At 43.9% G+C, this 27,368-nt stretch overlaps 1 protein-coding gene across 2 annotated transcripts in view; it reads right to left on the bottom strand.

Moving 5' to 3' along the window:
• The window catches only part of SLC7A1 (solute carrier family 7 member 1), a 73,050-nt gene extending 63,289 nt beyond the window's left edge, over nt 1-9,761 (bottom strand). For both annotated transcript variants that reach the window (XM_063102318.1, XM_063102319.1), the window contains exon 1: nt 9,469-9,761. The gene's annotated coding sequence lies outside the window, so the exon portion shown is untranslated. The remainder of the gene's footprint in view (nt 1-9,468) is intronic.
• Nucleotides 9,762-27,368: the final 17,607 nt, after the last annotated feature.

Genomic DNA, 27,368 nt, shown 5'->3' with positions numbered 1-27,368 from the left:
TCCCTCTTCTTCCCCCAAATCCTTAACTCTAAAAGAGGAGGCTAACCTTTCAGATAGGCTCTTCATCATATCACTCTGAATAAAATAATCTCAAAGAAAGTCAAAGCACTGAAATTCACAAATGTATGGCCCATTTCTGAAAAACATCACAGACAGTCTGACCAAGCTACCTCTGTAACACCAGTGTGTCAGGTCAGCTAGCGACAGAGCTACCCCCATTTGCATAAGCAAACCACACTGGAAAATTCACACAGGCCTGCCCTGGAAACCTATTCACCTTCTTGGGAATCATCACAGAGAGTAATGTCCACTTCACTCAGGCACTCTGAAGTCAGCATGAAAAGAAACCTGCACTAACCAATTTTCTTGGCCCAAACTGGTCTGGACAGAGAATTACTCCTGTACCCTAGTGCCAGCAGCAAACCTGAAATTCAGGACAGCGCTGAGGGATTGCAGCCTTGGTTCAGCTTGCATGTCCAAGACCAGCGGTGTTTTACAAACTGCAAGTCACCACCAGGATCTTTCTTTTAAATGGAATAGAAAAGAAAAAAAAAATTATCAGAGCACACTACAGGTAGTAAGAATGAGTGCTGTTTTATGAAAATTTTCATGTTAATCTATAATCAATATGTGTGTCCCTGTGTGTAGTTGATCACAACGTAAATTGTGTGGGCACCGGTAGGCCCCCCTCCCAAACAGCCCAGAGAAAGGCTTCCCCAGGACTGGGCTTCCAGAACCCTGTGCTAACAGCACAGATAAGCAGCCATCTGGGCTTGGAGCCCCAAGTGCTCATATCTTACCCCAGGAGGAACAAAACAATCTTAACAGACAGAGGTACGGACGCTGCAACAGTCACACACTCGCAGAACGTTTTCAAAGTTAACCTACATTACAGGTAAGAATGAGAAGCTGCATATTTACAAAACTTGATAAATTAGAAATCAGGATAATATACAGCCAGTGTATCTTGGTAGTCCTGATGCTTGAAGATGAGAAATCCTAGGAAACTCATGCAAAAATTCTCAGCAACAGGACAGGACAAGCTGGCCCAATGGAACACCAGCTAGTCAGCCACAGGGTAAGTAAGGGAGGTTGTAATTTTATCCCACCTGTGAAGGCGCTTAATAACCAACCCAGGGAAAATGTGACATTGTGATACTCGCACCCATTCCCAGGATGATCTGTACCAAAGTGCAAAACGTGGTATGCATTTGTTCCAAAGAACAAAATAAACCCCAAATTGAGATGCCGAGCAGAATTTTAACAGAAATTTAAAGTAATTTATTGTCCCATCCACCTGCCAAAATATTAGTATTTAGTTCAAAGACATTTCTCCTTTAAAATATACTGCTGTTTTACTACTAATAAAATATTAATTCAATAAATATTTGTTGAGCACTATTTCAGGTGCTACGAACACAACGGGGAACAAAACAAAGTCCAATTTTAACAGTCTTTTCTTTCTGCACAAATACATATATTTCATTAAGATAGATAACAGTGAACAGAGAAAATTGCAACTAGATTTTTTTTACTTTTAACATTAAAGTTTTTCCCGTAACATCAACTGTTCTTTGAATACACCATTTTTATTGGCCATGTACTATTCTAACATGGAGATGGTGTCGCAATTCACGGAAAGACATTTCCACATGCTTACCACAAGATAAAAACACAGAAGAGAGACAAGGTTAAATGTAACATGTTAGACCTAGATTTAGGACCTTAAGGGAAAAGGGGTGGAAAAAGGAAAAGACAATCTTACCAATCTCAGAGACCCACCAGGCTCCTCCGCAGAGGAGGATATTCACACCCACACCGGTGGCTACATCTAGGTCTAACTTGTGAATCTCCCTTTATAAGCCCCACTCCCTCTTTGATCAAGAAGAACATTGTTGCACAGAACAATACGTTTTCATTTCAATTTCCCTTTTTTTCAGGAAAGGAAATGTTTGCACTTCAAAGGGTTTCTTTGAAGAGCAGCCCTCGGGTCCTGGCCTGTCCAGGTTAGGAGTTAGGTGGCTCAGCAGGGTGTGCAGAGCCTGGACGGCTGCCCGCCCGAATCCCTCTCAAGGCCAGCTCCTTCAAGGAGAGGGTCTGGGGCGGGAGAAGAAAAAACAAACACATGGAAAAACACTTGAGGCGTTTGATCATGACCTTCGAGGCCCTTTTTCACACGCAGGGAAACTGAGGTACAAACAACGGGAATCCGTAGACACTGAAATAGTAGCTTCTAAAGAACAAAATCATTCCAGAAACCAGCTTCACGTAGCGAAGACCCATTCCAGCTCAGGAAAAAGGGGACCGCTCTCAGTTACTGCTGGTAATGACAAGGGGGATGACCTAAAAGATGAGACAGAGCAAGATCCAAACTTCACTACATACAACAGGAACTCTTGAGCAGCAAAGACATTAACAAAGAGCAAATTTCACAATTTAGAATTTTACCTTTTATTTCTCCAGTGGCCCTTGTTAGGGGACCAAGAGGCTCCTCAAAGGCAAGTCTAACACCCATAGGAAATAGCCAAGAGAGAATGGACCAGAGGCTAATGCCGTCCCCCTCATTCAGGCCCCATGCCTCACCTTAACCTCTGCCAAGTCTCGGAAGCAAGGGGTACTCATCAGACAAGAGAGGACCTGCAACATTTCTTTTCGTGTCTGGAACAAGTTCTGGATTTTTAATAATGATCCCCTACCTTTAATAATGATCCCCACCCCGAGGGTATGCAGGACAAAAGCATCACCAAGGGCGGGTAAGCTTGCCTGCTGGGTGGGCACATGCCCAAGGGAAGGCAGGGACATGAAAGAGAGGTGGCTCCAGACTGGGCGCCAGCCGGCCCTCCCCACGGTTGCGGGGCTCCTGCGCACTGTATTGGGGTGCAGGGACCACAGGTCACCCAGAGCCAAAGAAGACTTCCAACCACCTTTCTGCAAGCCCTTTACCTTTGCGCCAGAATTATGGATCGTTTTTATTTTTCTCTTTCTTTCACTTTTCTGTAGTTTCCAATTTTTTACAATGAGCATTCTAACTTTTAGAAACGCTTTTTCTTCTGAAGTAGAAAAATAGACCATAGCTCCTTTGAAAGATGCTCCCCATACTCACACCCCCAAAATATACAGCTGTGAAGAACACTATACGGACAATTGCAAGTTGAATATGGGCTATGGACTAGATAACAAGGTTGTATCAACGTTAAATTTCTTGATTTTGACATCATACTGTGGTTATGAAAGAAACGTCTTTGTCCTTAGGAAAAACACACTGAATTATGGTCAAATGGCTCAGAAAAATGTGCATGCACGTGTGTGTGTGTGTGTGAGAGAGAGAAAGTGTGAGTCAGTGTGTGTATGAATATGTGCATGTGTGTGTGCGATTGTGAATATGTGTGTGTGCACGTGTGTGAGTGTGAAAGTGAGTGTGATTGTGTGTGTGTGAGTGTGTGCGTGTGTGTGTGTGAGTGTGAGTATGAATGTGTGTGAATGTGTATGAGTATGTGTGTGTATGTGATTGAGAATGTGTGTGAGTGTGTGCACGTGTGTGAATGTGTGTGAGTGTGTGCGTGCATGTGTGAGTGTGAGTGTGTGAGAGTGCACGTGTATGTGAGTGCATGTGTGTGTGTGTGAGTGTGAGTGTGTGCATGTGTGTGGAGAGAATGAAAGGAGCAAAATGTGAGCAACTGGTGGAGTTGAGAAGAGCACACAAGAGTTCCTTGCACTCCTGAAACTTTTAAGTTTGAAGTGTTATCAAAAAATAGTTGAAAGAGAAAAGGGGAAAAAGGAGAAAGGCGGGAAGGAGTGGGGAGGTCTTCCTACTCTTCCAGCCGCTCCTCCTTCCCAGGGGGCCTCCAGGACCCCACCTCAGCTGGGCCGCGAGGGGCTGCGCCCAGACAGCATCCAGAGTGGCCTCAGGGGTGTTTGCTGTGTGCACCGGGCTGGGAAGCTCCTGCCCCAGGCTTTCTGAGATGTCAAAGAACTGTCCAAGGGAAGAGGAACCTCCCCAACAATCACTATGTTGTAGAACCCAACAAAGTGATGACAGGAAGGACTCCGGTTGCCACTGGCCCTAAGAAGGATAGAGAGCAGAAAAGGAAGCTTACTTTCCTGTTACCAGTCTCTGGTTCCCACAAGACCCCCTGTGAAGGGTCCCACGGAGGTGGAGGTGGAGTGTGGGAATGACCGGATGGGGACAAATCAAACAGGGCTCCCCGTGGATGGGAATGCCAAACTACTGACAGAAAGAACGTAGCCCCGACTCTGTCACACACGCCTGCTCCTGGCTCTGGCCACATCCCGCAGTGCTGCCGGGGCCCCGGGCTCAGCAGAGCAGGGTGCACAGGGACTGCTGGCGGGGCCTGGAGAGGCAACCTCTGTGTTCAGCGACAGCAGAGGGGAACCAGGGTGAAGGGACAGAAGGCAGGTGCTGGCCAGCGGCGGGGAGGCCAGCAGCAGCGCCACCTGGACTTAGCCAAGAACAAAGAGATACGCGGCCGACAGTGTTCGGGTGGGGTGTGCCATCTCAGCATGCCCATGGCCTGTCAGATACATCCCAACAGAGCCCACCGCTGCCACTTACCACCTCAAGGAAGGAATTAAGGGATGAAGGGATGGCCCTGAGCTTTTGGCTTTGGTTTTTCTAAAACCATGGCCCTCAGAGTAATTTGGACAAAGTGTTTGGGAACTGAGATGACTATGATGAGGGTGGCCAGTCCTCCCCTCTACCCCGCCAAATGCACATCCACATGCACGCACAAACATGCAGCCAACACTGACAAAGGGGCATGAGCTCTGCTTCCCAGGGGTGTCACGAGTGGCCAAGCCCAATGTGTGTGGACCTGATACCTAAGAGAACTCAGGGAGGCACCTGGATCCCAAAGAGTGAAGGCTTCAAGGGACATCCAGGCAGTCAGAGCCAAAACGGCCCCAGAGACTGCTGCTCCTCCCCCCAGACCCAGGACTAGATGGGATGGCAAACTTGTCAGCAGATGCCTTAGAGGCCCTGATGTCCCCACACCAACACCTTGGGACTATATCTGTCCCCTCTAAGTCAGACACAATCTCAAGGAAAGGGGACATTTTAGCGCCTTGGCAAAATGGAAGAGCAAAGTTACGTTGTTATAAAAATTATTTTTCTCCTACACCTAAATCAAAGAACTGAACTTTCTTTCCAGTATAACGGTTAACGTTTATATTAAACACTTAGTGGTGCCAGATGCTGTGTTAAGTGCATAACCTGGATAATCTCATTTAAATCCTCTCACTCCTATAACGTAGGCACTAGAAGCCAATTATTAGGCAAGCAACATGGAAAAAGAATCTAAACGCAGCTCTGAGAAATATCTTAGAAAAGGCACTTATCTAACAAGTGGAGCCCACTCTGGGATTTGGCCCTTTCTGTGGGAGGGGTCATGGCATCTCCTTCAACCCATAGTTCGGGGCCCCATAGGCTCAGGTGGGCCATGTCAAGCAGAGGCCACTCCCAGAGTCACCTCTGCTAACTGATCTCTACAACACAGAACTCTCTGTGCCAGGAGGACACAGAAGAGCGCAGGACCCGCTCCTAAACAAATGGGAAAACATTTGGTTGTCTTCACGGTCAAGAACTTTGAACTTTATCTGAATGAATGTAAAAGTACTGCAGTAGAAATACAGAAAGGTAAGGAAACAGAACTGCTCGTGCCCTCTGTTCCTCCAGAAAAGTGAGGAAAAGATGACAATCAACCCAGGAAAAGGGGAAGACGATGTAGAAAGACAGTCCTACCAGGGGAAGAGACATTCTTTCTCCACCCCTACATAAACTCACTAAGCCACAGCCTTTAAAAAGGTTTCCCTGCACTTAATATCTGGTTGTCATGATCAGAACTGTAGGCTGGTGACACAAAGAACTGATTTCAAGAAAGCAATCTAAATGCACTGACCTTTATTCTTTCAAGGAACACTATGGACTTCATGCATCATGGCTTCACTATTGTCAGAAGCACAGGTTCCCCCAATCTATAGATGGAGCCAGTGTGTAAGGTTCAGAAAGTCTAATTTGCTTTCCAGAGGCCACTTACAGAGAGAGGAGCAAAGCCAGGCCTCTGGAAGCCCAAAGTGGCACTGTCCCCAGCATTGGTGCCACCTGCCCTTGGCTCCTCAAGCAGCAACTTTTGTTTCAGGATGGAACACCATCCCATTCTGCACCAGAGCTGTAAAGTCCTCTTCCCTCATTCACACAGCTCTCAGTCCAATTTGTACAGTGTGTTTACCACACGTACTACCAGCTGGACCCCCACCATTCATGACAACAACCAGGGGGAAAAAGCCCAGTGAAAGCCACTGGGAGTGGCAGGAGGGGTGAACCTTATGCCACAATCTATCCCAGTGTCCAGAAACACGTCCTTCCCACAGCCCGTGGCCCTGGGCACCCCCAGTCTGCCAGTGCTGCATATCTGAATGATTTCCCTGGGAGTGAAATGAACAGTCAGTTCATTAGAGAAACGAATGTCCACCAAATTGTTTCCTCAACTTACTGCCCATCCTTCTACAGATTCCAGGTGGCAAATGTACTATCTCCCTTGACAAATTATGACCCACTTTGAACAACTGAAGAGGCAGCTGTTTTCAAGGCTGCTTTGGAGTTGGGGGTGGAGGTGGGGGCAGGTTATGGAGAAACAGAAAGAGAAGCCGCTAAAATTGGCCACAAGGCTGGTAATCTGCCACAAAAGATGTTACTACTTCACACGTGATCTTAGCAAAAAGGCCGAGAAGTGATATGCGACTACTCCATCCTCTTATTGGAGGAGAGGCCTCAAATGTAGGGTGGGTAGCAGCTTGGCCTGGGATCTGATGCCGCTGGCCTAAGGCCCAGGAAGCCTGGGGGACGCAGGTGTCCTGAAGGCCCAGCAACACCCAGGGCTTTAGAACCCCAAGCTCAGAGGGTCCCCTCGCCACAGAGCAAGAGCTCCATCATGATGCCCACTGGAGGGTGGCAGGTGAGACAGAACTAGAAGAGACCCCCAGGTTTGGTATGACATTCAGGAAGGCTGCGTGAAGGGGAAGGGGGCCACCACTCTGGGGCAGCTTGCTGCAACACAGTCACGCACCCAGGAAGGGTCCCAGGGGAGTACATCTAGTTCGGCCCTGTCCCCTGAGGATGAGAGTTTGACTTTTAAAATGTCCTTCCTTCACCCAACGTGCTCTTTACTTAGCCTTCCCATCTTGTTAATATGGCAACCCCACTGTGCTTAGAATCATATTTGACCTCTGTCATTCTTCACATGGAATCCATTGGTCAATCCTGTTGGGTTCACCTTTAAAATCTATCCCGACCTGAAGGGGCCAATCATATAGAAAGACACTAGGGTCCCATCCGCAGGTCCTGCCTAGAGCAAGGACCAAGGGCCGGGTGGAATGATGGACATCTCAGAAGATGCCTCAGGCAAGATGACACACAAGCCCAGATATCTCCAGGGCTGGAGGAAAGTGTTTCTCTCCATAACCAGGCTGCACTCATTCCTGTTTCAAATTCCTCCTTAGGGGCTAGCTGATTCACTCAGTTGGTTAGAGCACAGTGTTGTAACACCAAGGTCAAGGGTTCAGATCCCCTTACCAGCCAGCCATCAAAAAATAAAAATAAACATTCCTCCCGAGGATCAATAAGCAATACCTTCAAATACATGGTTAATAATGAGAAAGGATCCATTTAATTGGGCTTAATGCTGAGCCCTCCAACATAATTACCTATTTTTACTGTCTTTGGTAAAAAGAAACTACAGACTAGAATAATTAATAAGCATTTATTTAATTCCAATAAAGAATGGGATCTTCTATCAAATATAATTAACATGTGTGTCTTAGAATTCAAACTCCCTGAAGTCCACAGTCTTGTCTTTCAAGCCTTTTTTTTTCACCTAAAGCAAATAATTGTATGCATAAGAAGGCCCACGTGGCTCTAAGATCCAGATCCAGACAAGTGAGTACATTTTGGATCTATCTATTAAGCCTTGTCCTGTTTGATTACTCAAAACTCCTTTTGACATCCTTTGAATTTTACTTTTATAATTGATTAAACATGATCTTAATATGCTAAACCTTTAAAAACTATTTTAATCCATTGTTGAGCTTTCACTTAAATTTCTATTCTGGTGTGACTTAAATAAGATCTTTTGTTTTAATGACAGAAGGGTGGGCTCATATAAAAATAAGGATAATTTCTACTGAGACCAACTTAAAATATCAGGGGAATAAACGTATCATAGTTTCCTATTATCTGAACTAATCATAAGGGGCAAAAAATGTTAAGATAAGTCCCAAATAAGTTATAATTCAAACTAAACACAACTAGGGCATTCAGCTAGTCGAACCACATTTTTTAGAGAAAATACACCTGGGATTGAAATCCCAACCCATCCCACTCCTAACACCAACAAAAACAAACAAAAAAAGAAATCCCAATCCTCTGGTAATTAAATCTTGAATAAAACCCAACACACGACAGCAGGGCTGTGGGTATTGGGAAGTGTAGCTTTTTTTTCCTGAAGGCACACGTCTGACTACCCTAATCATACCAGTCAAACACATCTGGTTCCCACACCCCTGAAAGGGGAAGGAGCTAAAATAGCCCGCTGTAGTAGAACCGTAGCAGTGCAGCTGGGGGCTGTGCACACGCAGGTTTTAGAATGACTGCCGGTGCCCGGGAAGTCTTCTACTACGCAGAAAGGAACACTGAGAATAGGTTGTCTTTCTGAAGCCGGAAGAACTTCCTCCCACTCCAAACCATCTGGAGGACTTGAAGAACACAGCCTTTTCTGGCCAAACCGGGTCACAAGGACGCCCACTCTGATGGGACTTCCCCGAAGTAATCTTGGGGACCCAGAAGAGAGGTGGAGGTGTGCCAAGGCACGCTAGGGGGTCTAGTGAAGAGGGGAGGCGGGCGCCGCGACCACCAGGTGAGGGTGCGCGGCACAGTCCCTGGGCCGGCCACCTGCCGCACGCGGGACCACCCTCCGGGCCGCCGGGCGGGGTCCCCACCCGCGGCTGATGACACATCTCGGACCTCGTGGCGGGGCGGGGTGCTGTGCACCGCGCCATGTAAGGGAAGGTCTCCCTCGCCGCCAGCGGGCTCCGGATGCCTCCTGGACCGGCCCCCGTGCCCACCACCAGCCCCTGCCCATCCCGGCGGGCCAGACGCCCGGGTCCCTGGACAGGCGCGCGGCGCGGGCATCCCGGAGGCGCCAGGTCGCCCACGCTTACTCACTGGGTGTTGCATCATGCACCACGCCGCGCCTTCAGGAACCAAAATGGACTCCGTGGAGGCGACAGCCACATGGGTACCGGCCCCGCGCGCACACCCCCGGGCCCGCCCTGCCCTCGCCCTGCCCAGAGGATGCCAGCGCCCCCAGCGCTGGGCCCTCGCCGCTCCCGCGGCGACCGGACCCCCTCCGAAATGACCCGGCCCGAGGAGCTGCCCCGCGGCGGCCGGGCACTCACCCAGCCGGTGGCAGCGGCGGGAGGCGGGCAGGACCGCGGACGGATGGACGGACAAACGCACGGACCGACGAACTCCCGGCCGGAGAGGAGGCGCAGCGGCGAGGTGCGGCGTGGAGCTGCGGTGGCGAGTGCCGGGGGTGCCCGCCTGCCCGGCAGTGGACCGGCCGCTCACACCTGCCCGCGCGGAGTGAATGGGGCGCCGAGGGCGGGCTGGCGGGCAGGCGGGCGGGATCGCAGAGGGTTTCAGCAGCCGCGCCCGCCCCCGCTCCCCGGCCACCCCCAAGCCCCGGCCCCGAGGCCCGGCCCACTCTTCTACGTCACCGCGAGGCACCAATAAGAGCGCAGCGGCAGCGCCAGAGGTCCCCGAGGCGCCGGCGGGGGCGGGGCGGCGGCCTCTTCGCGCGCCGGCGCCCAAACTTGGGATTCCGCCGGCGGGCTGCGTCTCGAAAGCGCTCGCTGTCGCCCCGCCGGAGTGTGCCTTTTCTCCGCCAATCCGAGCTCACGGCGCGACAGCATCCTATGGTCCCCTGCAGCGCCACCCTCGCGCGCGCCGGGGCTAGTGCTGCAGGCCAGGGCGTGCCAACCCGGACCCGGCGGGCACCAGCACGCTGACCCGGAGCTCGCAACCAGTCTGCTTTCTCCAAAATAAAAGATTGTGAGTGCACTTCAGAGTTTTACAAAAATTACTATAAATCTTCATTTCTTTGTCATTGGACGTTGCTATTCCCTTGCCCTAGCTAATACCTTATCCTCGCCCGTCGTCACTCAGGGCCCCAAAGCCTGAACCTACCTGTGCCGCTGGCCGATGGCTCATGCGCTCCTGGCCTGCGGGTTTGTCCCAGCCGGTCACTTCGCGAATTACTCTCCCGGAGCTGGCATTAACTTTCATACCTAATCCCACGGTGCTCAGCTCATGAGGTCCCTCCTTGTCTCTGCTCCAAAATGCCAAGCATGAACCGCAATCTATAAAGATCCGGTGATCTGTGAGACGGGTTAGGTTAACGGGTCACAGATTAAAACTGCCATCCTCCCTCTCTCTTTGTAGAAAAACAGAAAAATGTGGACAGTGTTCATGGCTTTTGAAACGTTTCCAACACTACCACCCTCCCCGCCCCCACCCCACCTCCTACCTCCCACCTCCCGCTTTCCGGGTGTCCCTGGTCAGTAACGGGGTCTTATTGTCAGCCGCTGGATGTTATATACAGTTCCCTGGAATTACACTAGCAATTTATAAAGTACATAATTGCATGGCGCTAGCTTCAGAAAAAGTTTTAATGGACGCATAGAGATGGGTTAATATTTGTAAAACACTTTGAACAGTGCCTGGCATCATAATAAGCCACCATATGTGCTTTGTTTTAAAACAGTGAACTTCAGTGTCGATTGTACAGTGGTGAAATGATGCCCTCAAGTCACATAAGGAGGTCTCCGGAATCCCACACAGCCTCCTTTGCCTGCTGACACTCCGGTCAAGGGATGATCTTCTCACAGAGGGAAGGCTGGTGTGATTTAGGACCACCGGCCTTGCCTTTGGCGCCAGATCAGAATTTGAACCTGAACTCTACCACTTCGTTTGCTGGGATCTTCCCATTTTGTGGGATCTTCTGCAAACTATTTCAACTTTGTTCGGAGCTTATAAACCTTTTATTCTTATCAAATAACTATCCCTCAGTGTTTTAAATAGAATTGTGGGACTTTTTTCCCCGACTTTCCTCAGTATAATAGAATTCAGTAGACTGTAGAGGTGCTCTACTTGGGCAACATGGACAGTTAACAGAGTTAATGTTTGTAAATTCTGGGAGCAGGTGTTCCAGGCCCTGATGAGGAGTTTTAGCACGGTGCTCAGTTTAGCAATCCCACTCAGCATGCTCACCCTTCAGAAATGCAATGGGAGACCCTCAATACAAGGCCCATGAGCAAATGACTTCTCAGCAAAAAGGTTTCAGTGTGAGACAGGGAAAAAATAATTATGTTCAAGGTCTCAGCCAAAAAACTAGAGGATGCTGATAAAACAGGTTAAATGTTTTAAGAAAAGCTACATTTTAGGCCGGTCGGGATTCACAGGTCCGGAGGAATCATAAGTGACAGGCTCTGCCCTTGATTATGATTAAAGAGCAGCTGAGCCAAGAGTCCAAAGACTGTTAAGAAAAGGAGATGCTAGAATTCAGGACCTAGGGAGCAAGCATCATCTACAGTTAAGGTTGACAGATCCCACTCTAGCACCACTAGGCAGCACGGGGCACAGAAAGTGCCCGGAATCAGCATCAGACAGATGTGGTTTTGAATTCTAACTCTACTTCCTGACAGCTGCTGTCCTGGGGAGAGTGTGCTTGTGCATTCTGAGCCTCAGTTTCTTCTTCTTCATAGTAAGGATTTTTCTACCTGCCAGATAGATAAAAACTTCATGCTAAGTATGAAAAATTATATGCTGGCCAGTTTCACAGTAAGTTAGAGCATGGTGCTGATAATAACAAGGTCCGGGGTTCAATCCCTGTACCGGCCAGCCACAAAAACAAACATCAATCACTCTCAAATAGCAACAACAAAAAATACAAAACTAGACATAGTCTTACCATGCAATCCAGCAATTGCACTCCTTGGTATTTACGCAAATAAGCTGAAAATTTATATCCACACAAAAACCTGTACATTAACATTTACAGTAGTTTTATTCATAATTGGCAAAACCTGGAAGCAACCACAATGTCCTTCAGTAAGTGAATGGATAAATAAACTATGGGGTTGGCCGTTACCTCACTCGGTAGTGCTGATAACACCAAGGTCAAAGATTCAGATCCCCATGTAGCCAGCTCCCACAAAACCAACCAACCAACAAACAAACAAAAACCAAACAAAAACAAAAACAAAAATCCTGGTACATCCATACAATACAATATTACTTAGCAATAAAAAGAAATGAGCTATCAAACCATGAAAAGACATGGAGGAAACTTAATTGCATATCATTAAGTGAAAGAAGCCAATCTGAAAAAGCTACACACTGTATGATTTCAACTAAATGTTTATGATATTTTGGAAAAAACAAAACTACAGAGACAGTGAAAAGATCAGCTGTTGTCAGGGGTCAGGGATGCGGGGAGGATGACTAGGTAAAGCACATGGGATTTAGTTCAGTGTAACTGTTCTCCATGATACTTTAATGGCGGATACATGTCATTGTGCATTTGTCAAAACCCATAGAGTATACAACTGAAAGAATGAACCAAAGAATAATATAAACTATTGAATTTAGCTAATAATAATGTATCAGTATTGGCGCATCTATGATCCCAAATGTACCACACTAATGCAAGATGCTAATAATAAGGGCAAGTGGGAGTGGTGAGAGGAATAGTGAGGGACTATATGGGAACTCCGTATTTTCTGCTCTTTTTGTAAACTTAAAACTGCTCCAGAAAACTCTATTAAATATGTGTATATGTATATGTATGTAAAGCACCTGGTGTATGTCTACATGTAGAAAGTGCTGAATCAGTAAAGTTATTATTAACAAAACGGAGCCCTCCATTTTCTGGAGTGTTTTAAGGCAGTATATTGATAGGTTAAGTGTATGGGTGCTGGAGCCAGAGGACACGGGTTCAAATCCTGACTTTGCAACTTCTAAGGCACATATACCTAGGCAAATACTTCACCTATCTCCAAGGTTCATTTTCTTCATTTCTAAGACAGAGATAATAGTTCCTATGATGAGTAAATGGCAATATTCACGTAAAGCAATTAGCACTGCACCTGGCACATAGCAAATGCCCAGTGAGCATCATTATTATGTATGACACTAGACTGATTTGTGAGATCACACAAAATGCTAAGTTGGGAGCATTTCTCTTTCCATGATAAAGGGGTTTTTCTTTGCCCATTGCAATGAACGAGTAGACACCTTTGCAGGGAAGGGCTGTCAGTAGTTGGCCCTGCAAGGATTGAGTGATAAAACCTCACCATCCTGGCTCCCCGGTGGTTCAGGCGGACAGGTAAGAAATACAGTTGCCACTGCATTCTTCAGGGGAACTTTATTGTTGCTTGGGCAGCTTCCATTCTTCTAGAACTAATACCATTTCCTCTTCTGGGAAATTCTGCTCTTGTCTCTCCTAACCTCCACTGCTATTGTGGCTCTAAGAGGAACTTCCATCTCATAAAATCCCACCTCCTTTGGCAAAGAAATTTTGTTGGGGGCAGGAAGCTCCTGACTACAGTAAGGGCCCATAGTGTGTGAGCAGATGACCTAAACTGAGATCACACCAGAAGCCTTGCCAAGTACAGTCATCCCTCGGTATCCATGGGAAATTGGTTCCAGGACCTCCTAATACCAAAGTCTGAGGACACTCAAGTCCTTTATGTAAAATGGCCTAGTATTTGCATATAAATTATGCACATCCTTCTGGATACTTTAAGTCATCTCTAGATTACTTATAATACTTAGCATAATATAAATGCTATGTAAATAGCTGTTATGCTATATTTTTTATTTCTATTGTTTTTTATTGTTTTATTATTTTATTGGGTTTTTTCTGTCTGCAGTTGGTTGAATCCAGGGTGCAGAACCCATGGATACTGAAGCCTGACTATACTTTTTGGAGTTAGAATAAAGAGATTCTTTCCTCCCTGTGGGCAGAGGTGGGCAGCCAGCTGCTACCAGCAGCCATAGTTCCAGCCCTTCAGGATAAGCCAGTCTGAGAGAGCAAAGTGGTTACACATTGAGAAATCCAAGGGGAGTGATGAAGCTTCTGTTAACAGCCTTCAATCCCAGTTCCAGCGGCCACCCCCTCTGGAAATACTGCAGAAGCCACCTTATCTTGATTTATGTCACTTATATCCATGAGTTCTGATCATACACTTTCCTGTTCTAGGAACTTTCTACCCTGGTTCAGACAGGAAGAATTAGAAACACCTTGACAAAGGATTGCCCCGGCAGAAAAGGCAGCCAAAAACATTTGACACTCGAATAGTGTTCCGAATTGCAGCCTTTGGGCTCAGAGGAGTTGATTATTGGTCAGTTAATAGAGAACAAAATTAGATCTCTGCCAAAAACTTTTGGAGACTTTTGAAACCAGCAGTATGCGTGGCAAAAAGTGCTTTCTCTCTTCTACGACACAATGTGTCCTCAAGAGGAAGGGCCTTCGCACAACGTACATCTTTGTAAGAAAATATAGCTATAGGAAATGGTGAGAGATGCTCACAAAAGTTTATGCACATGTGTATTTATCACAGGGTCATTCATCATAACTAAAGAAGAAACTTTTTAAACGTCCAAAAATAAAGAATTGATTAAAGTACATTCAAATACATGCATAAAATAGAATATTAAACATCCATTAAATATTATGTTTTCAAGTAATATCTAATGTTGTGGAAATTACTGAGTCTATACTCATTATGAGAATGGAGTATAATATTTTGTCTCCCATGTACTTCCAATTTTTATATATACACAATCATATGCACATATTCATATATATAAGCATATGTTATATACACATTATTTACATATATATTATATATAATCAGGATAGAAACATATAAAATTGTTGTCCCTAGAGGAAGTTTTAATTCTTTTATACACTTAGAACAATTTACAGCAAACTCAGTAGATATTATTAAAAATTAGAGTTGTACCAAAAAATAAAATAAAATATAATTTTATCTCTTGTCCCATCCTCCCCCCAAAATCTGAATAGCCAAAGAACATCCAAGCCTTCACTTTCAATTTCCACTATCTCTTGTGGTTTGTCGAAGAAAAGACGCAGGCCTGGCATCCAACTATTTTTTTTTCTTCTTTTTTTTTTTTGTCGCTGGCCAGTACAGGGATCTGAACCTGTGACCTTGGTGTTACAAGGCTGTGCTCTAACCAACTGAGCTAACCAGCCAGCCCCCATCTAGCTATTGACAAAGTTTTCAGGCCATTAGCAACAGGTAACCAGGTAACCAGGGCAATGAACTCTAATTACTTCCCCATAAGTAACTCAAAATAAAAATGTTAAAATAAGTGTGACGGGTTTGCAGGTTAGCTCAGTTGTTTAGAGCTTGGTGTTAACACCAAGGTCAAGGGTTTGGATCGCCATGCTGTCCAGCTTCCAAAAATAAAATAAAATAAAATAATAAGTGTGAGGAAGCCCAGTGACTCCTGTTTTTTTCATCAAGCTGCCCTGCTTCCCTTCAATCCTCTTTTTCTTTAACATCATATTTTTCAAACAAAATTCTTTCAGGGCCCCTGTTTAGCTGGAACCCTAGGCATATGGGCTTGTTTGCCAGGTCAGTACTCCTGCACTGATGGTAGCCTCTAACCTGCACCCTGGCCCCAGTCATCACTGAGAGGATTCTTCCTCATGCACCTTCCCAGTGTAGATTTCCTTCCAATTTGAAGGCGAATGGTACATGTTTCCTACTGGATTTCCATAGTGTTTAGAAGTTTTTTTGTGCTCCATGAAAAAGTCCTTAACTCACTTCCCATACCTTTGCTATGTTCTTTGACAGATGAATGCAATATCCATTGACATTTAAATTTAAGAAACACGTAAGAACATTTTGGCATATATGGTGTGTTATGGGCTGAATTGTGTCCTCTCCAAAATTCATAGTTGAAGTCTTAACCCCCATTATCTCCGAATATAAACTTAATTGGAGATAGGACTTTTAAAGAGGTAATTAAATTAAAATGAGGTCTTGAGGGGGCTGGCTAATCCAATTTGACTGGTGTCCTTAAAGGAAGAAGAGATTAGGACATACACACAGGGAGAGACACCGGGGATGTGGACCTATAGACCATGTAGGGAACATAGTGAGAAGGCAGCCGTCTGCAAGACAGAAGAAACCGAACCCACAGACACCTTGATCTTGGACTTCCAGCCTCCAGAACTGTGAGACAATAACTGTCTGCTGTTTAAGCCACACAGTCTGTGGTATTTTATTATGGCAATCCTAGCCGATTAATACGATAGAAATCATATTTAAAAAGAAGATTGACTGTCAAAGCTGAAAGAGACATAAGCTAACAACTGCCAGAGCAAACCTCTGGTTTTATAGCCACAGGAGGCCCTATGCAGTCCTCAAGGTCACAGGACAGTTAGAGGCAGGACCAGCCTCTGTTTGACAGTGCAGGTCTTTTCACAGCAGAAGACAGATGCCTCCATTTGCTTATTTATCAGTTTGTTGCTTTCAAGGTGTTTCCCACATTACTCTTCCCCTCTTGGCTCAGATGCCCAGTATGGAGGACAGGAAAGCCTTCAAGATTCTTCATATCACCCTCGTCTATCTTGTTTGCAGTTTAGTAGATGTGCTGCCAACACAAGCAACCTACTTGCTGGGTGCTGATAGGAGCACAGTGCTACCAGCTGCAGAAGGCTCTTACTTCCCTCCATGATCAGAATGGTTAAAAACAGAACTTTTGGCATCGGACAGGCCAGGCGTAGGTGTGAATCTGAACTCTGTGTGATTCAACCGTGTGACTTTGATCAAGTTATTGAACCCCTTAAAGTCTCCTTAAAGCTGAACAACAATACTTACCCTTGGCTGATAGTTGCGAGGATCAGATGAGACAGCGTATAAAAGGAGGGGTTAAATCACTAGCTCTCTTCTACCCTCCCATCTCTCCTCAATCCTACTGTTCCTTCCTCTCCTCTTCTTGCCAGAAGAAAGGAAGTCAAAAAAAGGGTAGGAAGCCTGGACCCAGCTTTTCAACTTTCTCCTACTGCCATTTGCACTAAAACACATCTGTCTCGCTCAACCGGGAAGGCCAGCCTGTGGACTTTGGGGTTCTGTGTGGCACTTGGAGGTGGCTCACCTGATCATTATCTTTTGGGGAGTTTAGCTCATTTCTGCAGGGATTTGATTTGACAGAAGACATAACTTGAACACCCCAGAAGCTGCTACTTGATGAAACAAAGGTATAAGCTCTAGAAGACATTTTGGGCTTCTAAACAGTTTGCCTGTATCCTTACAATCCCATTCCAGCCTTGAGTTACTCTCACCTCACAACATTGGAATTAGGTCTCTGAATGTTTGCACTGACACTAAACGCTCCTCCTGCAAGAGTGGGCCATCAAGGCAGCAGGCACAGTGTGGTGGCTAAGAACACAAATGGTGGAGACAGAGCTGTTCGTGTGACTTTCTGCAGGTAATTAAACTCTCTGGGCCTCAGTTTCCTCATCTAAAAAATGTGACATCTAATGAGCTACTGTAAGAATTGAGATGAAACCTGAAAGCTCCCTATGCAGTGCCTGGCACATAATAATAATGATTCCATAAAAGCTACCTATTATTATTATTATTATTATAAATAATTTTCACCTAATGCATGCTCTGCTGTACAAGGAAATACCAGCTGAATACCATCATTTGTGCCTAGTTATTTTACTCTTTGACCACTAGAGTTCAGTGTGGAAAAAAACCACAGAGGCAGTGGTGTTTATAAATGGCTTTCATCGTGAGCTGATGGCACACCCCCAAGTTGACAAGCTGAGAGGAACCTGCCCTCAAGACCATCTGCAAAAGGTTTGTTATGAATCAGAGCATGGGCGGCTCTTGCTCAGACTGAGAGTATCGCCCCGAGCAAGGTTTCCCAACTGCACCACAACAATTGGGCAGACAATTCTTTGTTGTAAGTGGCTGTCCCATCCATTGCAGGATGGTTAGGATCCCTGGCTTCTACCCACTAGATGCTAGTTGTGCCCTCCCACAACCAAAAATGTCTCCAGACATTACCAATGTCTCCTGGAAGGCAAAATCCACCCCCACCCCCACCCCCAATGAGAACCACTGGCCTAGAGGAATATCTGGTTGTCTTGCAACAGGTATTGGATACTGTCTCTTGGTGAAAAGAGAGTATGTGATCCCAGCAGGCAGGGCGGAGAGTGCTGGTAACCACTGTTTCAGATGAAACACTGTTTATACCTCGGTGCCTTATTTGATTGGATGGTGCCTATGCCATATTGATTGTTAAATATGCTTAATCTAATTCATGTGCTCAATATAATGCATCATATAATATATATGTTAATATAATCCAGGTAGTGAAGTTCATTCAAAGAGCATTGTGGTGGCTAAAAGTAGTCAGGTGACTTTTACCCTACCTCGAAGTTGTTCAACTGTCACCTCTTCCAGGGTGATGGAGATGCAAAGGATTACTCAAAGCTTATTTCTTCTGAGCAGTGAGAGGCCCCAAAGGGGTTAATTTCCAGGAACCCTCAAGAGAGCAGCATTCCTTGGAAAAATAAACCTGAACTCGGGTTTTCTCTCAATATTTATTCCCCAGGCCAGAAAGTTACAGAAAAGGAACATAGGTGGTTATAAAAAGAACAGTGAGATAATTGTCATGGCAACAATCATTAAGTTTAGCTGCACCAAGGACATCTGCCCTTGGAGCCAACAATTTTGCTGTGTTACAATTCTTTACCTACAGCAGAGACTTTAGCCCAGGGAAAGTTTTCTGTCTTTCATAAGCTTAACATTTCTACGTGTAATTCTAAAGAGTTAGGCCCTGTGAAATACATTTGCTTTATAAATGTTAGTATACTCCACATATGCCCCCTTTTTTTTATTTTTTAAAAGAAAAACCAAAAGCTATAGATCAAGGTTTCACAGTTAAGACAAAAACATTTTGTTAAAGCACAGTTAGTATCATTTTAGCATGGCAAGTCCTTTTAATTTATCCCAGGTGGGGACTGAGGATGTCATCGTCTCTCTGGGCTGTTGCATTGGCGTCATTCCCGGTGGTGTGAATTGGGGTGTTATTACCAGTTGTTGAACTCTGCAATGGGGTTCTGTTCCGTGTAATAGTTGATTTTTTTTTTTTTTTTTTTTTTTTTTGTCATTTTTGTGACTGGCCGCACTGCGCTCAGCCAGTGAGCGCACTGGCCATCCTTATATAGGATCCGAACCCGCGGCGGGAGCGTTGTTGCGCTCCCAGCGTCGCACTCTCCCGAGTGCGCCACGGGGTTGGCCCATAGTTGATTTTGAGTCCAGAGAGTTTGTTGGTGTTCATCCATCCAAGACATCACTGCTTCCAAAGCATCTAATCTTTGTAAAATTTTTTTGATCAATTACAAATCTCTTGTTTAGGAACAAGATGTCTCATCCTAGTCATAAGCACCCCCTTTAAGCCTGTGAAACTTTAGAGAACTGCTTTTGTAGACAAGATATTATTTCCCCCTTTTTGATCAAAACATTCCTCATAAAAGCATTGATGATCAATTTTCTGATTGAAAAGGTTTTACTTTTCTTTGTATAGATCCCTTGGCACTGGGAAGGCTCATTCCCAGGTTGTCACGTCCCATGTCAGGGACAAAGATGAAACAGGAAGATGGAACAGGAGGTAGGCCAAATTAGGGCAACATGAAGAGGGGTCAGGGACTTAGAAGAGACATGCTTTTTTATAACCAAAGTTTTAAATTATATCCTGTTATAAAGAGAGAGTCAACTTTTATTGAACTTATGAAAATAGCCACATTGCCATAATAATCATAAAGATACTCAAAGTTTTTAAATTTGGGAAGATCAAATAGGGAAAAAACAAATGCTTTTATCTCTGTTTTAAATTACATTTTATCAAACTGCTGTTGTAGATAGTTTAAGAGAGAGGGTTTTCTTAAATCTGGAAAACAAGACATTAATGAGCAATGTTTTAAAATAAAAATTGTAAAAACCTATAATTCCTTCTAATCAGTTCATTAATTGTATGTTATTAACATTTGTTGTTTTGACCTTGGTGAGTAATTTCACAAACCTATCAGTTTCTTCATTAGAATTTTGGAAATTCACTTCAAAGACATGAACTCAAAGTTTGTCAGGAAACTGTACCTGTCAGAGTTTTTTCATGAAGTATTTGAATACATAACATTTTAAAATTATAATTGAACCAAGATTATGATTGATAGCATTTTATAAGACATAGATTCTTAAGAATCTTACTTAATTTTGAAACACATATTCATAATATATCAGTACTGATAATGTTTTCCCATATAGTCTAATTTATCAAATAAGCTAATTGGTTTTGATACATCTCTTACATAAATATCCTGTGAGAAGCTCCAGGGCCCTTGGAACCCCTCAAAATTAGTTTAAGTCAGAAGGCTGAGCTTTCAGAATTTAGTTTTGGAAAGTTTGTTAAATAACAAAGGCTTAAAACACTTAGTTAAATAAGATCACGAATCACTACAAAAATAAAACCAAGGTGACAAAGGATTTTAAAGGTAGAGAGCACAAGAAATTATGATAAAACATGAAATAAGTTTCCCCAGCCAGTTATGTAAAAGATAAAGACACTGTTTACAATTTTTTATTAAGAGCAGTTAAGTACATTCAGGAAATCTTGTTGTTTTAATGTACGAGAGCAAACTTTAACTCTGCATAGAATATTTTTTATATTAATTTTTAGAAAAACTTATACATAATTTGTTTTTAATTTTAGCCAACTTTTAAAATTTCTTTTACAAATTACCCTGTACAAACCATTATCGCAACTTAGTCAGACTTTCTATTTTTGTCCTCTACTTCCTACTTCCTAAATAGCCAGTTATTTTACTCTAGGACAAAAACACATTATACCAGATGCTTTCTTATACACATACACACACAAATATATATATATATATATATTTTTTTTTTCTAGCCTTTCTAACCACAACTACATCTTCATATCCATAGCTTTCTTTAAATCATCTTTTTTACGTATTTGTTTTTTCTCTATCAATGTAATGTTATTTCTCTATCAATGTTGGCCTCATTTGTCTAAAAATTATAGAAAGATTTTTCTGGTTTTGGCTGGGTTCACAAGTTAAAAGCCTCTAGCAAAGACAAATGTAATCCTGTTCGGTTAGTAAACCCAGGCAAAACTGTGCGCTGATAAGGACATTTTTATACATTCAGGTTAGTAAATGGGGGTCCATTTGTCAGAGCAGATGACATAACATCCAGTTTGAGCCTCAGCTATTTTTATCAAATAAATATTTATGGTCTCCCAGCCAAAAACTTGGTGTATTAAATCAATACCCTTAGCAGTTAATGTTGACTAGTGCCTTTGAGATATTGGGCATAGGTCCCCTTTCACTAGCCATCCTGTGTCCCAAGTATCCACATGGCATTTAGGGCCATGTGGAATTCAGAGATGCCATGTGGAGCTTAAGGAAGAGGGAGGCATTCACAAAGATAATGTCTAAAAGATATTGTTTCTCCGAGCATGGCCAGGAGGCAGGGCTGAGATAAGGAGGAGATGTATTGGGTTTTGTCCTGCAGCTAATGGCCCATGTGTTGTGGACACATTATGTCCTCTGATCTCACCAGTGCCCAGAATTTAGAGGCTTAAAACCAAACACAAGCTAAGAGCAAGACATGTGCAGGGCTTTGGGAGAAGCCCAGAAGCCAGTTCTCTTACAGCTTTTAGTGCTTAAACAAATTAAACAAGCATTAAACATACTACAAAATGTGTTGAACTAAAGACAAATTTAGGCAAAAGGGTTAAATCAAATTTTGAAAATATATTTATTTTATCAAAACTTTAGAAAATTAAAGTCACGTGAACTTGAAAATTATACTTATTTATTTAATGAGCGTGCATTAATTACAAGCCAATTTGGTACCATGCAGACAATTCAAACACACATACAGACATGAACATGTAGACATAACATACATTTATGTACATATATATGTAGACATAAACAGAAACAATAAGGATTTTATAGGTTTTGTTTAAAATATAATAAGGAGAGAGATAAAATAGAAAACTCACTAGTATAAAAGGACAGTCAGGTTTAAATTGTGTTTCTAAAGAATGTTAAAGCTTATCTGTGAGGCCTCACCCTGTTTTAGAGAAAGAAAGTAAGGTAACAAAAACAGGTAGCTTTTAGTCTAGTTTTTGTTTCTCAAGCGCTGAGCTATTAAACAGATAGAGATGAAGCCATTTGACTTTTGGGATTTCCAGAGAAAGGAGGTCTGGTTGGCACCAGGGCTGCGTTTCTCATAAAGCCTCAGAGTCTTTGGTGAAGAAGAGAAGCGCATGCAGTTAAGAAAAGAAAACATGCTCAAACAAAACCAACATTGCAAAGAAATATTAACTTCTTTTACTTTAGTTTGTCCAATTTAAAGTTTTTTCAGTTACTGGCAAAGATTAAGTTTTATCATTTTTCGATGACATAAACATGCCTTTGTTTTTTGTTAAGGTCTAGAATAGGTCTCAGAGTGACTTGACATAGATTCCAAACTGTTAGATGGGATGCCTTGACAAGACCCATTGTATAAATTGACCCATTAATTTAACCCACAAAGTGACCCATTTGTTTCCAAATTTTTATGTCAAGTCTCCCTTCCTTGGGGTACCGAGGACATTGTTTCTAATAACCACTTACAGTTTTACAAGCTGTCATTCAGTTACTATATAGCCAGCCGCTTTAAGGAGACATTGAAGTTGTAATTTATGTTAAGTCTCCCTTTTTGTTAAAGAATTTTCCATATTTTGAAAGTGAAAGAAAAAGAAAAAAAACCTTCAGATTAAAAGCTAGCTTGACCTGCTGCAGGTGTGCAATGCTAATTGAGAGCTGCCTGTGATTCCCTTACCAGGATGAGTATTCCCTTACCTGAATGCACAAATATCAATGTCGGACATCCTTTACCTTCCAAGGCTTGGCAGGTTAGTCTCTGATCCATGGAGTCAGAATGCCTCACATGGGGCATCATTTGTCACCTCTCCCAGGGTGATGGAGATGCAAAGGATTACTCAAAGCTTATTTCTTCTGAGCAGTGAGAGGCCCCAAAGGGGTTAATTTCCAGGAACCCTCAAGAGAGCAGCATTCCTTGGAAAAATAACCCCGAACTCGGGTTTTCTCTCAATATTTATTCTCCAGGCCAGAAAGTTACAGAAAAGGAACATAGATGGTTACAAAAAGAACAGTGAGATAATTGTCATGGCAACAATCATTAAGTTTAGCTGCACCAAGGACGTCTGCCCTTGGAGCTAGCAATTTTGCTGTGTTACAATTCTTTATCTACAACAGAGACTTTAGCCCAGGGAAAGTTTTCTGTCTTTCATAAGCTTAGCATTTCTGTGTGTTAGGCCCTGTGAAATACATTTGCTTTATAAATGTTAGTATACTCCACATTCAACAACACCTCCACATGTCTTTTCACCCATTGTTACCTTCTCTTCCATTTTTCCCAGTCATAGCACAGAGTGGTATTTCAGAGGGCCTGACCCTCAGTATAACCACAAGCTACTTACCTAGTTCTGGACTTTTTGCAGAGCAGGTTTGAAGAGATGTTTCCCCCTCAAGCAACTGTGTGAATGGAAATATACCACTTCTGATGCTGTATCCTTAGGTTCCAGGTGGCATACGCATACCATGTTTCTCTACAGGACGGTTTCAGACTTTGGGTCCCAGAGTGCTTGCAGTGGGGATGTTGGCCTGTTATTAACAGAAAACACATCCAGAAGTGTTGCCACTGGTATTTGATGTGTGTCCAGAAGAGTATTCCAACAGGGAAAAACAAACAAAACACCAGGTACCTGTAGTACCAATGAATTCAGGATCAAGGGAATGATCACAGATACATGAGGTTGGCTAACCTCCCTGCGATTAACCCATTTGCTGAATGGAGTCACACAGCCACAATAAGCAGCAATGCAAATGTCACAATGCTGTTAAAACTTTGGGAATAACGGGCCACACAAGGTGGCCTTCTCAAAAGACAAATTTTAATCAAGATGTGTTTTTTGGTCATAGCACTGAGCCACATTTCTGGAAATGAGCCAGGAATTCAATGTAGTTTATCATCCAGATCCTTGGTCAAACTGAATGGGCATATCAGTCTCTGAAAACAATGCTCCTGAGGGTGTGGTCAAGGCAATGGGGAAACAGGGATGCTGAAGTCACCAGTCTGCGCATGTCTGCTAAGCCTATTGACCTAGAGTTCCTTGTCTTCTCAGAGTTCAGGCTATAGCCAGCTCCTCAGAGACACCCTGGGTCTGTTCACATGCTGTTCTCCACCTGGAACATTCTCTCCTCCCACTCAACTTACCTAGCACCCTATCCATATACTACCTGTGGAACTTTGAAGATATTATTAAACTTCTCTGGGCCTCGATTTTATTTTCTTCAAAATAGACAAAATACGGGCTCCTACTTCAGAGGATGTGGTGGAGATTAAGTGAGATAATATATGTGAAGTGTTTATAGCACAATGCCTGGCTAAGCATTCAATATCTGTTAGCTATTGTTATAAAAATTGTTACTCATCCTTCACATGTCAGATTCCTCCAATAAACCTTTTCTGATGCCCTACAGAATGTCGTTTGCCCTGTTACGTGTTCCCACAGCACAAATTTCTTCAAGAATTCACCTCCTAGATTCTTAGTACAGCCTAAGATTGCACCCATAAACCAAACCAGTCATAAATACAACTCCAAATTTCTGGGCAAAATTATTGATCCAATGGTATGCATGGACGAAAAAGTCAATCTGAATAATTGAAGGGATTGCTACAGAGATGGGGAGAAAGATCTGTTTTTTTATGAGATCTTATGCACTAAGGATGATACATTTCTGGAGTTGCCAGGTACTATCTTTGCCAGCAAGAAAGCTGGCCTGAGAGTGAGGCTGATGCAGAAAAAAGCACAGATCAGAGAGAGACAGACAGTCAGACAGACAGACAGAAGAATGAGGATGAGAGGGAGAGAGGGACTGGATTACATCATTGGCATCTGGATCCAGCCAGACCTGAAGACATCTGTACCCAGGGCTATTACACAGTCAGTCCATGGCCTCTTTTTTTACTTAAGCTAGCTCGAATTTGGTTTCTCTCACTTGTTGCTAGACTCATGATTAATACATCATACTTCCCCATTCAAAACACGTATCACATTTCATCATCATTAATTGTTTGTCTATCTTCCCTAATTAGGCTGTAAATTCCAAAAAGGCAAGACCCCTGCCTTATCTGTTCACCATTGTGTGCCAAGCATGCACTGAGACATTCCTTGCTTGTAGGAATGATGAATAACATGAGGGGATTCCAGACGAGCATCACAGGCTCTATGGGGAGCAATGAAGGGAGGAAAAAGCCCCACTGTCTTCTCTCAAGTCCTCCCCAGCTGAATATAGATTAGAAATTTCATTACCCCCAAAAGACAGCTCCTCATTTCCCTATCTCCCTATTCCCCTCATTTCTCAGAGAAACAGGTGTTATGAAATCATTGCAGCCTGTTGGAAATCAGTGTCCCCAAGCCCATAGTACAAGGCTCCATTCCAAAGTGGGAGATATGAATACCTTAGAGGAAGTACCCCTGGGCACACCACATTTATTTTGTTATCATCATATCAGATCATCAACTTTTTGAGAATTGCCAAAGATAAATACTGGTGTTCACATTAACAATTTCCCTGAAACAGCTGGAGACATTGGGTATGAGATTCAGGAAGGGGTGATTGTCCCTGATTTCTTTCTTTGAGGTTTGTGTTGCCACTGGTCACAGCAGCCCACAGTGTCAGATGGTCAAAACCAGTCCTCTATATCGGTCAGGAATCACTCAATTGCAAGTCATCCTCACCTGATTTAAATAAGCTGTAACAGAAAAGTTTAGGTTTGGAGACAGAGGTACACGTGGCTGGAACCAGGTCCTCAATTTCTGTCGTTCTCTCCACCTCACGGTTTTTCTGATGACTTTATTGTCTGTCACACCTCTTTATTGTGGGAACAATGGTCACTTTGAGGCATGGAGGGAGACTTCTTCCAGCAATCAGTTCAACCCTGCAAAAGGCCTCTAATTGGCTCTGCTTGGGTCATGCGTGTGAGCATACTCACCTCTTGCTGATTCCAGGAGAATGTATGCTCTATTTGGTAAGCCTGGGTCACAAACCTTGGGGGACATGAGAACCATGGGGGGAGGAGGTAGATTGGCAGCTCCATGAGCATCACAGAGGTAGAAGAAGAGTCAGCTCCCAAAGGAGAGGAACGTGAGCAGACAAGTAAGGACCAGGTGTGCACTATTTATCGCAACTCCCCTATCTGCTCAAATGTCTCCCAACCCATTTCTAGAGGGCCTGGGGGGACATGCACCACCTCTCCCATCCGAGCCCAGTGATCTCTTGAGCTACATCTGTCCTGTGCTCCGGTGTCACTCCAGGTAGGTAAAATGAGCTTAACATCCATTTCTGTCACACACCGCACACCACGACTCACCAGCGACACCTTGTGCTTTCACTGCCTGGAGAGAGTCATCATGTTTTGCCTTCTCTTTTTCTTGACCTCTCTCATGGAATCCTGAGAACTAGGCTGAAGGACAAAACATGGGAAACCAGGCTGTAATCAGAAATGCCCTGCCCCTCAACACTGGCCTTGAAACAGAATTGTGGACTTGAACTTTCTCCTCTGAGGCTGAGTTTCTTTCCAGAAGGTTCCTCGGTGTCTCATGCCAAAACGCTTCAGGCAGGCAAGCCCCACACCCTCCAGATGTTCTTACTAGATCAGTCTAGATAACTCAGCATGGTATTTAGCTGGGATCACTGTATGCCTGTTTAAGAGGATTACTTTACTCTTAGTTAGATGTCCTGTTTAAGTTTTCTCTAGACAGAGCTATTTGTTAGTTGTCCCGAACAGCTATTCCCCCACCACTGATCATCCATCAGGTTGGCTGGGTAGAATTTTAATTGGCTGTCATAAGGAGAAAACTATGAATTTCTCCTCTTGATATGTTCTTTCTTTGGGGGACCTTGATTTACCTCTCATATCTAATACTGGTGATATCAAATATGAACTAAAAAACCAAATTTACTACATTCGAGGGATCAAGAAAACACGGAGATTTTTGGCAGAGGATGAGAAACTATGAAAAAGAAACAAATGGAAGTTCTAGAACTGAAAGATACAATGGCTATATTTCAGAACTCAATAGTCAG

Source organism: Cynocephalus volans, chromosome 7 (genome assembly GCF_027409185.1).
Source record: "Cynocephalus volans isolate mCynVol1 chromosome 7, mCynVol1.pri, whole genome shotgun sequence".
Taxonomy (NCBI): Eukaryota; Metazoa; Chordata; class Mammalia; order Dermoptera; family Cynocephalidae; genus Cynocephalus; species Cynocephalus volans.
Note: the sequence above shows the minus strand (reverse complement) of the source record. Positions and strands in the feature narration are given on the sequence as shown.